We start from the raw sequence: 11,627 nt of genomic DNA on the forward strand, positions 1-11,627 counted from the left end.
ACAATAAAGAACAGCTGGCTGCGGTAAGTAGTTCGGATGAATATTGACAGGATGAGTCATAGGCGGAGAGCTTTGTTTTTCTTTGGCAATAGTGGTGGGCTAAAGCTCAACGGGCTTTTGGGGCCCTTATATATATATGTATCCTTTGTTGATGAAATCTCGAAACAAGTTTATTTTCTTCTGTAAAGATAACTCCGTGGACCATACGCCGCCACGGGAACCTTGCGCCATCTTTTAAGACTAAATTGTATCAGTTTTTCTAGTTACTCTGCAGCCTCTAGATGGCACTACGTGCTTAAAACATCTGCAATAGAGGATCAGTTGAAAGATAGCTGCGAAGAGATTGATACGAACGGATCCTTTACACGCATAGGTAGCGGTACAAGGTGCCTAAGTTTCGAAGAAGAGAAAAAAAAAGGATTAAGGACATTTATGCAAAAATAATCGACTTAACAGCATGTATAGTAGAAACGGATCCCCTCATGTATGCGAGGTGGCTGTTTGCAGCCCCGCCGTTTCAAAGCGGAGGCCAATAAATCATAACGATCATCATCCGCTCCTACTAATTGTTGCGTCGTTCTACTGTCACTTACTGTTTACCCGTATACGCGCGCTTTTAAAAGCGTGTGAGCATAAAATTATGTGTAAAGCTTGGCATGACTTCCCCACAGACGTACCACTCTCTTCGTGACGTTTACTGCAATGATGCATTATCGTGAGCTCGACTGTTCAAGGGGAAGAAGAGGTTCGTCTTAGGAAGAACGTCGGTGCAAGGCGACACGAGACAGGGCCGCTACTAAACCTCACGAACTGAAATAAAGGTGCTTCGCATCATACACATATTGCAGCACGGCCGCAGTGCTACAGAGCCCATGCTGTCAGATGTGCTCCATTTTCACAGGACAACCTGCCACGAACCTCTCTTTAGGGTAACGAAAGCTGAATGATAGACTAATGCGGTGCTCCCTCACACAGGTCGTAAATTATTGCAGTTTTTTTCCTCTCTCTGAAGCACAGAAGGATTCCCCGTTCGTCCACAGTATCATTGCCGATATTCAAACACAGTGATTTTAGCATGGCTCAAAAATAAAGAGGGAGAGCGACGAATTGCTCTCAACGAGTTTTCTGGCGTAGAATAAGGCGCGGCGGCAGAACTGTATAATAATAATACATCTTAGTTTCGTCATTCCGAAGTCATACGCGATGCAGGAGACGGACTTGAAAATATGCCATAACTTCAGCTTGAGAATGATGCACACTCCCGCACTACGGCACACTCTTCGCGATGGTGAAACAGCCGGCCACATTTAACATACAAATCTTTGACGCTTACAGAATGTACATGATCAGGACAGTATAATGCAAAAATGAAAAGTCACACAAGAGAACACAAAGGAACATAAAGAAGAAGTACCGAAAGAAAAAATAGTTCGCGCGTGACAGTCTGCACAGAAAAAAAAGCCGTAAAAAGAAAATACAAAGAGTAATTAGAAGTAAACGCAATATTTCCAGGCAATTTGCAGCTATGGGATAAATCTCATATGGTGGCAACTCTGAGATGCTTTACGAGCAGTCGAATTACCTTCGTAGATTTCTTTTGTTCGTATTTTCACGATTCATATTTTTTCTGTCTATAGTGTTTGACAACATTCGTAACCTATTTTTCATATTGTGCTAGCCATAAGATGCCCGACAGTTTTACGCTTTTCAAGCATCAAAGTCTTGCCCGTTATATTCAGGTATTAGGCGGCTTAGGTTATCAAGGTATCGTAGTGTATAGGAATTAGTTTTATTTAATTTATTTTGCGTGCCAATGCGCTAATCCTATTATTCCCTTATGTAATTACACTACATTTAAGAATGAACTCGGGTGTAGCGGGAAATCTCAAATTTCCAACCACTCTCATAAACAGCTTTTGTTACCTGTGCATTGTATGAAGGGTCTGTTGTGTAGTAAAAGCTCAAATTAGGTGCCAGTAGTAAAGCCTGGAGCAAAATAAATAACAGTACAGTAACATCATATTCTTTTGTCGGACTATCAGCCTATTTCGGTATATGAATCCAAACACTAGAGAAAGCTGTTCTACCATGTTATTTATGTCTACATGCCTACATAGGATCCCGAAAAAATTACACCGAGAGTTTTAACAGTAGGCACAAATTTGACTGATGTAGACTAAAGTTAAAGGGAAGCTGAAGAGTCTGTCGAATTCAATAAGACGCCCATATACGGATGCGGGAACCTTATAAACCATGAAGGTAAAATTTTGGGGGGGATTTTTTACTTATGAGTGACGCAATCGTTGGTTAAAATTGCGTTGTAGCTCTGCCCCCCGTCCCGCGCCGCGCGCTGCTGCTGACGCTGACGATGCGAGCGGAGACCGGAAACGGCGGCGTAGTGACGTCAACACTGGTGTTCCGCTCCTTCGCAGCCTCCGCGACCGTGCCTGACCGGGCTTATTTCTGCGTGCGTGCCGTCCTAATCTGCTTCGCTCGACCCTACATTCCTTTATTTGCATATATAGGAGTGGTAGTTGACGTGCGCAGCATCAATTGAACTTGTAGGCCGATCATGCCGGCGTTCTGTGCAGCCTACACTTGCACGAACACCAGCGGCCGCGACGATGTTCCGATGTTCCATTAGTTCCTGCAAGACAAGAAGCTTTCAACTAAGTGGGAGGCTGCTGTGAAGCGAAACAACTTCAAGCGCTCAAGAACAAGTGTTGTGCTCTAACCACTTCCGTGACGATTACTACCGGAGTTTATCAATATGTGTGCTTTGGGTTCTCCTAAAAAAAAATAATTAGCACGCTGAACGGAAGGTGCATATTTATCGCCCACCCTTGACGCAGGTTTCATCGCCAAGCGCCGCGAATTTTCTATTCGCACGTGTGTTGTGAAACAGCCTGCATGCAGCTACCATAACGCAGTGCAAGCGTTAAGTTTGCATGTGTTGGAAAGCCTCCTCATGCCAAGACGCTGCACTCCCCCTTCTCTCGCACACATAAGAAACCGACCATCTCACGTAGCCGACGCAATTCGCCGGTTACGAGTAGCGTACGGATGGCGCGCTGATGAAGTTTCTATACTACACATGCTGCAACAGCCGGTAAACTTTTCCCGCGTTTAAACTGTCTGTGTAGATTGCCCCCAGCTTTAGATCAGCGCACAAATGCTGAAGATCGCATCACCGCTTACGTTCTACGAGGAGGCATGCAGGAACATAACACTACAGTTGTTTTCCCGGAAACGTACTCACTGGAACGCTGAATGCAGCTTAGCAAAAAACATACTCGCCAAAGAACATTTCCAACATAAGGAGATGCTAACACTTCGCCTTCGTTCGCGTGGAAAGCAGTGCTTGCACCAGCATTTGTTGCTTCTTGGAGAGGCCGGCTCTTCGCAATCGGCTCGTACATGTAGTATGTACGAGTATGTACGTACGTATAGTATGTACAAATATAAGCCCCTTACAAGTGATCTTGCACGCGACAGCGACAGCGCTACAAGCGAGGCGATGGCTTTCGCGTTCACTCGTCGTCTGCAAGCCGAACTCCACGTGAGCGACGGCTTTGAGCGACGACTTCCTAGTGTGAGGGCAGCAATATACGCGCCGAAACTAGCGTGACACAAGCTTTATCAATTTAAGTTGATGTATTTTACTGAAGAAGGAGCACAAAATATTTCTAAAGGTCTTGCACCAGGTTCTTATTCTTGCACGTGTAAAATTCAATAGTTTGCTCGTTCCGTGCGACAAACAGTAGTATTTGAGTTATGTACATCCAGTTTCGGCTTCGCACAATTCGCTAGTCGCTTATAGCATTTCCGGGCGACGAGCGACGAGTTCTAGATTTCTAGAAACGAGCGATCGAGCGACAACACCGAACGATTTGTTCAAGCGACGGCCCGTTTAGTCGCTCGAAGCCGTCGCCCGTCACCGTCGCGCGCAAAATCGCTCTCGTAGAGTTTGGACTTAACGCCGAACTCCTCAGAGAAACGCAAGCTCTCGAAAATCTCTATGACCATCTCAGCAAAACACCACCAAACTACTTTGCACAGTGCTTCGTGTGTAGCGGCAGCAGTCGGTCCGGACGAACACCATTGTTGACGTCACGAGGCGCCCGACCAATGACAGGCGGAAACGAGGCGCGCGAGCTGGGCGTGTCTGCTGCTGCACTTTTCGTCGAGATAAAATATGTTTGCGCTTTCTTTCGCTCAATTTCGATGCGGTATTTGAATTCAGAGGGTTGAACACCACGGCGTACTGCTCTTCACTCATTTTTTCTGGAAAAGCTTTCAGCTTCCCTTTAAGACGTGCCTGCATCTATTTCAAGTATCCAGAATGTCGTCACGGGTTCAATAGCGAAAGAGAGTTAACTAATCAGATAATACTGGCGTATACATTCTTGATAACATTTCAGCGCCAGCGATTGCGCTGCAGTGTACGACCATTCCAATCTGATGAACCGATGTCTTGGTTCATAGATAAGGTTCAGAGGAAGCACTATTTTGTGCAGAGCCATAGTTGTGCTTTGATTGTTACTTTCTCTTCCAGCGCAAGCTCGCCTTGTAATGAGTTATATTCGTGACTCACCCTCTTGGTACTGCCTTGATCTTCACATCGCTACAACTTGAAACTATAGACGTGCTACATCTTCATTGAGTAGATATTCAGAAATGGACTAGGATTTTTGTTGCCTGTGCGTTTACTCATTTAAAGGAATAATTGTTATTCACAACTGACTTTTTATTCTAGGAACTTGTAAGTGACAGCAACATGGGCACTCACAGGTCTCGAGAATAAAGAAAATTTAAATGCTTATTAGTCTGCTTTTGCCTGATGGCAAGGAATGAAATTTTAATAAAAATATCCTTAGGATAATTAAAAGCCCATCCACTTGAAAACCTTTCATCTGAGTTCCCCGTTTGTAGGCTGACACCCACTCCAAGGCGCTTCGTATTGCGGGTCCTTGACGTATACCCAACCTTCGAACTAAGGGTCATTCCGAATTTTTCTTTTCGGGAAGGCTTATCAACATCCTGCCTTTCACTCCGGTTCACAACCACGCGAACGACGAAAGTTCTGCGTGAGTAGCGTCGTCAGTCCAAACGCACCAGCTACCCCAACTCACCTCGCCTGTATCGCTGTCTGTTATGCTTGGATAGGAAATGTACCTTTTAAATCGACGCATCAAGAATCCGAAAAATGCTGCCCTCAACTATCGCCGCTAGCTTTCTTTCATATTGTACTTCGTCCTGTGAGAGATAGGCAGGCCAACAACAAAATAAAGTGCCGCATACTAAGGAAGAGGGCAGAAAATGGAAGTGCGAAATGCAAGGAGTTTAACCATGGACGTGGCCGATTGGCTAATTTAGCGGTAAATGCGAGAGATATGCCGTAAGCATTACGTCGCACCTCTGGGATGTCCCGGAGCCATGATTTATGCCACGTTGCTAAATTGCAGTGTTGTTCAGTACCTCACTCGACACACGTCCGGTCTCTTTGAGGAGCGAAGTGCAACCGACGATGGGGTCTAGAGCATACCTCCATGCATATATATATATATATATATATATATATATATATATATATATATATATATATATATATATATATATATATATATATATATGCACATTTCTAAGCGGTCCCATTTCCTGTCTACTTCACCCACGTGATCAGCTTGCCAAACTTCACACGCTAACATTTTTTCACTTGAACAATCATAATGCTACGTATTAAAATATAAACAGCGAGATAAGCAAAACTAATCAAGAGGTAGCGAGAGTGAACCCTGCAGTACACACAGTCCAGGAACTTTCAAGAAACACAGTTCGTCGGTTGTAGCTTTGTGACTCGAATAATGCTTAGACCAAGTTCTCAGGATATTTTTGTGCGATAGTGGTCTGCCTTCGAACCGCATAATAGTTGTTCCCGGAGCAGAGTGTTGAGTGTGGTAGTGGCAGAGAAGGCGCTCTGTACTGTCTCGTCGCTCCCTGAATATTGCATGCGCGCGGGTGGCCGATCTTAGAAAACTGTATATGCGACGACCAGCCATATGCAACATAGCAGCATTGTTTTGCGATGGCAGATTCCGGTGAGAGAGATGATGTTTATGGAGATGAAGAGACGCTATCTTCTGCAGCAATTTAGGATGAAATGAATGAGTGACTGAGTTCATTAAAAAAAGAAGAACCGAGTCGGTAGCACGTCCCCGTACGTTTCGAAAAGACGAGGTACAAAAAGAGAAAAAATATAGAGTCCAGGTGGTAAGCGAAGTCGAAGTTAAGGGTCGAGAAAATGTAAGCGGGAATTTCTGAAACCAGTTTAATTTCAGCGTAAATGGGTGATGTAGCGAGCAAACATTTGGAGTCACTGCCCAGCATCCGTACATTGTGGTAGTTTAAGCACCCGTATTTCTTGGTAATAAACGTTTACTGAATACCAATCTTGGCAATTACTTATTCATCAGCCATATCTCGGCGCCTATTCCTTAGATGCAGGCTCTGTGGATTGCAGCTGCGCTGTCGCGACGAAGTTACGACCATCCCGTGACGCTTGCGGTTACAATTGTCATACTCGTGACTCCTGCGATTGCGGGAATACTATAAACATGGAATTTCTGCACACGTTAGAGAACAGACATTTTATAACAGCGTTTCTCGCCTTACATACGCTCAATGCGAGCACCTTTGCAGCATGTTACGCTGCGCATCCCTTCAAGACAGCGACGCAAACGCAAATATAAGAAAGCGTTAGAAGACAGGGTGCCGGCTTGGGCCTCGTTTCAAACATAACCAAGCCAGCAATCTTTTAGCAACCACGCTGTCGTTTCTATGCAAGCAGGTTATATACTTAAACTTTTCGAGTGCCAGTCCCAGCCGCCGCCTACGGGAAAGCGTGAAGCCGCCGGCGGCCATATTGCTAGAGGAAAAGGAGCGCGGCTCCAGTACGTGGCCGCAGTATACGCGCCGGGCTCCCTACACATGCGGTTCTGCGACGAAAAATAAAATTAAGCCTCTTTAGGAAGTACATCAGCTCGCCGTTGTGTGTCGCCGTTGTTGAAAAAAAAAATGTGCATGGTGGCGGGTGCCTTGTGTTCTGTGTATAATAAGTTGCGAGAGCTGAAGAACAGTCGTATTTTCTGTTCTGATCATTCAGTAACCTGCCGCGTGCATCGGTAGTGCGATGCGCTTTTGTCGATACATGGTGCCGGCCCGTGTTGGCAGCGACATGGCCTCAGAATTTAGTATCCTTGTGCCATTTCTTTAAAAAAATCTGTATTTGTGTAAATGAGCGTTCAAGTCGCTGATGATGAAGTTTCTGCTGCTTTAAAGTTAGGAATGAGCGGTTTTGGTCAAAACCTAGAAAACGAGAAAAAAAGTACAGCGGTAGCTTTCATTTTTGTCCAGCGTTTTAGTTTTATCCGACAAGAGTCTGTGAAAGCAAATTTACAATAGAGCTAAGGTGACGATCTGCACACAGCCGCTAGCCCACATACGCTCCACTAACTGTAGGCTGCGTCAAAGGTCATGTCTCAGCTAGCGGCTCAAGCAATCTTCACTTCTTTTTTTAACATCTGCGTCCGTTCTGCCTGCGTCTGCGACGAAAGCGAGAAGTGAGAGTGCAAATAAACAGAAAGTACTGGGGGGAGGTGGTAGCATAATGGTTAGCGTGCCCAGCTCCCGAATGCAAATTGCTGAAAATAGGTGGCCTGGAATCCCTGTGAATTGTTTGTGAATACAGCTTTTCATGCTCTCTGGTGACGGCGAAGCTCAGAATGAGGCAGCAACCTAACGACAACGGTCGCCGTCACCGTAACAGAATAAGCGGGCGTGTAAGGTCACACCTAAAGCCGAAAGTATATTCAGAGGAAATATAGTATGCTCCTGTCGACAAAACAAGACTGTTATGAATAAGGAGCGCTGTTGTTGGGCGAGCCTGCAGAACAATAATGTCACCAAAGACAGGGCCACGTTTCTATCCGGTGATCAGCGGAAATGTACATCGACAGCATGTCAACTAGCGTGTATAATTGATACTTCAATAGGGTCGTTGCGAGTTTGTGTTGTGTCTAGCACGAGCGAGTAGTGTAAGCGATGACACTGGACAGAACGCGGTGAGCGAAGTCCGCGAAAAGTACTTTAGGATAGCCATACTGAACGTCGACGCCGTGTTGAAGGAAGCCTGCGGCTTCAGTTGTTCAGGTCGCCAGGAAGGCTTGAGAGGTAGCATACCTTCCAGTGTATTTGGTAACCACAGCGATAGACAGACTTTGCGAAAATGAAAACAGGAAAAAGGCCGAGTGAGTTGAAAATCAGATAAATGAAATAACTCGTGCGGTGTATGAGGAGATTGAAGACACACAGGTTAGATGGATGGCCTTTTCAAGCTAAATAGTATATGCCAACCCAAATGAATCAGTGTGGTCATACTTTTGCGACACGCCATGGTTGCCTGCCACCAGGACATCATGGAATTACGGTGATGACAGTTTGCATTGTGTGCTTTAGAATAAAAACGAGCACATCAAGGACGTCCGAGGGACGTTTCTACGATACAAGATCACATCCTGAAAAAAAAAGAAAGCTTGCGAACAGTGGCATCAGAAAATCGAGTACTATGGTCCTTGTTGATTTTGTTCAGCTAGACGTCAGCGCTTTATTCAGCGTTTATCTCTGAGAAAATGAGTTCAAACTATGTTGATTTGCGTTACAATGGCGGGCGTAATCAGGCAAATAAGTGAAAGCATTAGAGGGTGCCTGAGTACTCTGTGTAGATTACGTAGGACAATGATAGCAAGAATACAACATTATAAGAGAATTTATTTCGAAAACAAGTTGACTTATTATTACAGTGCAGTATAAAGGAAGCACATCCACAGTCTACGTGTGGATGGCGCAAATAATGAACACACGGATAAAAACGTCTTGTAGGTCTGTAGTAAACTGAATAGAACATTCGCTTCTTGGCAACGGGATAAAAGTTACTCTTGAAGGCGGAACGTCTAGTGCGAAAATCGGACAGTTGGCCTTCGCAGTGATGAAAGCCCTGAAAGGGCGCGATGACGCCACCACGACACGCGACATTACGCCAACAAATAAACACATCTTTTAAAGCGACGCTTTCTTTCCCTCTTCCTTCGACTTTTACACTGCTGCTGCTGCTCTCTTGCACGCCGGGTTGGGGGTGGGGAAGTGGGGGGAGGGGTGAATATACATAGAAGGAACGGGGCAGAGAGGAATGGCGACGCGAGACACTCGTTCGGAGCTTTTCATCGCGTCACATGGGCTCAGTGCTCTCTGGAGTTTCCTGGGCGTCGTTACATTACCCTCTTTACAGCTGTGATTATCTGTGAACCCCAGCAAAAGCATTGCAGAAACTGCAGCGCTTACCACTCGACTAACGTGCAAGTCCTGAGGAGAGGTAAACAGAATGGTAGAGAGGGAGCAAGGAGATGAGGCAGAGAATGGGTGAAAGTGGTGCAATCGCGGAACGAGTGAATAACAGCCTAGCCATTCTTCACTCGCAGTTCCAATGCTGGAGGGAAGGTCGTGACAAGGAAAAGGTTACGTTAAGACAAAGAAGATAAGGAAATGATACTCCTATAGACCCGACAACAGTTGCGGGCCAAATGGAAGGTTCGGTACTGTACACCTCTGCTATTTCTCAAAAATAACCACCATGGAAATTCGTCAACTGGATTATTGACGCAGGGAGTGCAGATACAAAGCCAAATTAAATCACCGTAGCATCTATGCAACAGTAAGGAAGCGGTCGCACGTCAAATCAACGCTTATGTGCCCACCGCGGTAGCTGTGCGGCTACGGCATCGCTCGACTTCGTGGTTCCGATCCCTACCGCTGGAGCGGGATTTCGATGGGAGTGAACTACAAAAACAGCCGTGCACTTAGATTTAGGTGCACGTTAAAGAACACCAGGATGTGAAAATTAATCAGGAGTCCGCCACTATGGCGGGCCTCATAACCTTATTATGGTTTTAGCACGTAGAGCCTCATAGTTCTGTCTACACGTCGGCCACATCGCGATGTGCCATGTGAAGCAATGACAATGCTCAACCCTCTCATAGGTTATAAACGATGACACACCAACGCCTCAAGCAAACACGCCTCGCTGTAAGTTGGGTATTACCCAGACAAAAATCAGTGGTCCACGCAAGGTATCATTTCTCACCAACTCGCTACTCTCATATAGCACTAAACGCTGAAGAAATTATACATTCGCAGTCAGCATTACCACTAATTCTCGTCAATTAAAGCAAACAAAAGCTTCGCTTACGTCGATTCCCACAATGCGTGGGATCCCCATAATCCTTTAGGCTGTGAATTTATATTGTCACCCAGCTACTACAACTAAAACAGTTTACCACCGATAAATTGGCAAAAGAAAAACGTCTGCCTTTAGCGATGGCTGGTCCTCAGATTGCGCGCGCGCAACCACGAACTTCGTCGTTCTCGCCTTAAGGGTCCCGAGGCATCACGTGCAAACTTATTTCGCGTCATTGCTGCCCTCTCAAAAGCGACCGGCTCGGTCATTTCAAGGGCAGCGGGCGCGCGCTATGGGAAAGACTGCCAAGATGAAAAGACAAAAAAAACATACAGGAATGTACACAATGCTGAAGCGGTTTGTGAGGGTTGCTTATCCCTCGCGTGCGTAGTACGGCTTCATCCGTACTACGTGGACGATTTCAGCCCGGGGACGGCATCGGTTCGAACCAGGATCAGAGCTTTGAGGCACCACCTGGTAGTTCACATCACAGAGGCGGCGTACAACTTCATAGGGGCCGAAATAGCGGCGCAACAATTTCTCTGAGAGCCCACGGTGTCGGATAGGTGTCCACACCCACACGCGGTCGCCTGGTAAGTACTGGACGTTCCGTCGGGTCCGGTTGTAACGGTAGGCGTCGGTATTCTGCTGGGTGCGGATGCGATTCCGAGCAAGCTGGCGAGCTTCCTCGGCTTTCTCCATGAAATCTTCAGTGGTGTCATTCCTTGTGGTTTCGTGGTCTACCGGGAGCATGGCGTCTAAGGGGGTTGTAACGCAACGTCCGTAAACCAGCTCGCATGGTGTAAACTCGGTTGTCTCCTTCACAGCTGTATTGTAAGCAAACGTGACGTATGGCAAAATTTCATCCCATGTTTTGTGTTCCACATCAATGTACACGGAGAGCATGTCGGCTAATGTTCTGTTTAGGCGCTCTGTTCAGCCGTCAGTTTGGGGATGATAGGCTGTGGTCTTTCGGTGGTCGGTGTGCGTCAGTGTGACGACCTGTTCCAATAACTCCGCTGTAAACGCTGCACCGTGGTCAGTAATGAGTACAGCGGGTGCACCGTGGCGAAGCACGATGTTGTGGACGAAGAAGCTGGCGACTTCAGCAGCAGTTCGCCGCGCCACAGCTTTCGTCTCCGCATAGCGAGTTAAATAGTCAGTTGCCACGATTATCCACTTACTTTGTAAGGATGACGTGGGGAAGGGCCCAAGAAGGTCCATTCCCACTTGCTGGAACGGCGCCGGAGGCGGATCCAAAGGCTGGAGGAGGCCGGCAGGCTTGCCGGGTGGAACTTTACGCCTCTGACAGTCACGGCACGTTCGCACATAGCGCTGA

The sequence above is a fragment of the Dermacentor andersoni genome, chromosome 9 (genome assembly GCF_023375885.2).
Source record: "Dermacentor andersoni chromosome 9, qqDerAnde1_hic_scaffold, whole genome shotgun sequence".
NCBI lineage: Eukaryota > Metazoa > Arthropoda > Arachnida > Ixodida > Ixodidae > Dermacentor > Dermacentor andersoni.